This window comes from Branchiostoma belcheri, unplaced genomic scaffold, assembly GCF_001625305.1.
Source record: "Branchiostoma belcheri isolate BF01 breed outbred unplaced genomic scaffold, Haploidv18h27 scaffold34, whole genome shotgun sequence".
Lineage (NCBI taxonomy): Eukaryota > Metazoa > Chordata > Leptocardii > Amphioxiformes > Branchiostomatidae > Branchiostoma > Branchiostoma belcheri.
Genome location: NW_017803954.1, coordinates 874,167 through 876,202, shown reverse-complemented (window position 1 = coordinate 876,202; position 2,036 = coordinate 874,167). Strand labels below are relative to the sequence as shown.

The window sequence follows — 2,036 nt, the reverse complement described above, 5'->3', positions numbered from 1 at the left end:
AGACGCGTAGACGTGGCGCATCGTCCTTCACGTGTGCGATCCTCGTTAAATCCGTGTTAATTAAATCATGACTAAGTTCGACGTGCGACCTCCGTGTGCCTAGATAATACTACAACCATCGCCTACGAAACTGAAAATGTGCTTGCTCCTGAATATATGCCGGTTATATATGCACCTCCATGGAACTATGGCCATGTCCTGAGCGGCCTATTAGGTTCCTCTAAACTATATAAGTTGACAAACAACGGACCGTTAACCGGAATTCTTACCGACAGGTTCCCTGGGCCCCTCTTCGTATCTCTAGGCTTCTTAATTTCGCTGCATGTTGAATACTTAAGTGTACATGGCCTCCTTCCTGGTCGGTAGTCTAACTGAACTTGGCTAAAGTTTGTGGAGTGTTGGGGGATGTGAAACTTACTTCCGGGAACAGCGGAACTCAATATGCAAATAAGGAGGGGTGGACAGGTTTGTATGACGTTAACTTTGATTTTTATATGGTTTAATGAGATTGAAAAAACATAGAAAATTTGAAAAATTCACAAAGAAATAGATTTAATGAAGAGATAGGGAATCCAGAATTACCTGTAATAAGATCGCTAAATATTCTGGTTGAACATGATTGCTATAAAATGAAGTGGAATATTCCAAACCAAAAGGCCAAACCAAATGCATTGATCGATTGTTGAGGACTTATTTAGACTTGGACTGCATATTTGTACATACATTCAGCCAAGCGGGTTTACAGATCTATTACAATTCTTGAAGCACATGAAAACTTAATAAATTGATATGTGATGCGTAATATACATAGATTAGCAGTAAATGATGAGGATATTGAGAGCCTATGGCATCCCTGATCATGACACTGTTTAATAGAAGTTATAAATCTATTACATCAAGACACAAGAGTAAAGCTAATTAAAAGTACTCACTCCGGATGGGGAAACTGAACTGTTTAACATAACTGCAGGAGTACTACAAGGCGACACAAATTAGCACCCTATCTTTTTGCACTATATAGTTCTAGATTATGTTATGCGTCAGACATCAGCTAACTAAGAACAAGGACTGGTCTTTGAGCTTGAGAAAAGAAAAAGTAGAAGAAACACACCTGTCGTCATAAATGACCTAGATTTTGCGGACGATACAGCATTACTAGCTGAAAGACTACAACAAGCACAACAGCTTCTACTCCGAATAGAAAACAGAAGCTGGTAAAGTCTTCACCTGTATGCTAAGGCTAAAATGATGATAAAAAAATCACCTCTAGTCATGCATTCAAACCAGAAGTGGCGACAATGTAGAGGTGGTCAAAAACTTTAGATATCTCGGATTACAGATGGAAAACTCTAAAACTGATTTCGAAGTCAGGAAAGCTCTTGCTTGGAGCCACGAGTAAGCTTAAAAAGATATGGAAATCCAGTCTCATGCAGGATAAAGAAAGGCTGTTTATTGCCACCGTGGAGTCCGTCCTCTTATACGGATCCGAAACGTGGACCGTAACAGTCACTTCAGTGAAAAAAAGGTTTAATGGCTGCTATACTCGCGATCGCATGCACGCCATGTTAGGCGGCAAAAGCTAATTAACAAAGCATGCAGTAGTTGTACCAAGATCTGCCACCTGTTACCAAGAAAATACAACAGTGCAGAATGAAACTGGCTGGTCACTGCCATTAGGCATTCCATCTAGTTCTTTGGGAGCCTACTGCTAGGGGAAAAAGAGGTACGGGGAGACCCAGAATCACCTACTTATAAGTTATGGACAATCTGCGATGTGACACTGACCTGCATGTTGCCGACGAATTGTGAAAGGGCCATGGAAGACCAAGTGCTATGGAAGAGACTTTCTGGATTGGTTCGAAGTAAGTAAGTAAGTAAGTAAGTAAGTAAGGCCATGTTGATTTGATTATATGGATGACATCCTCTGGGAACCCCAAAACTGATGCGCGCGTGCGAATAAAAAAAAAGTTTTGCAAAAAAAAAAGTTGCTTTCACTATGAAATCTACGTGGTCATGAAGGTTGAACAAATGGCACA

General features: G+C 40.5%; 1 protein-coding gene across 1 annotated transcript in view; it reads right to left on the bottom strand.

The window, feature by feature from the left end:
- Positions 1 to 422, bottom strand: part of LOC109475660 (SH3 domain-binding protein 2-like) — a 12,370-nt gene extending 11,948 nt beyond the window's left edge. Inside the window, exon 1 of the mRNA XM_019776416.1 lies at positions 270 to 422. The gene's annotated coding sequence lies outside the window, so the exon portion shown is untranslated. The remainder of the gene's footprint in view (positions 1 to 269) is intronic.
- Between the last annotated feature and the right edge of the window lie 1,614 nt (positions 423 to 2,036).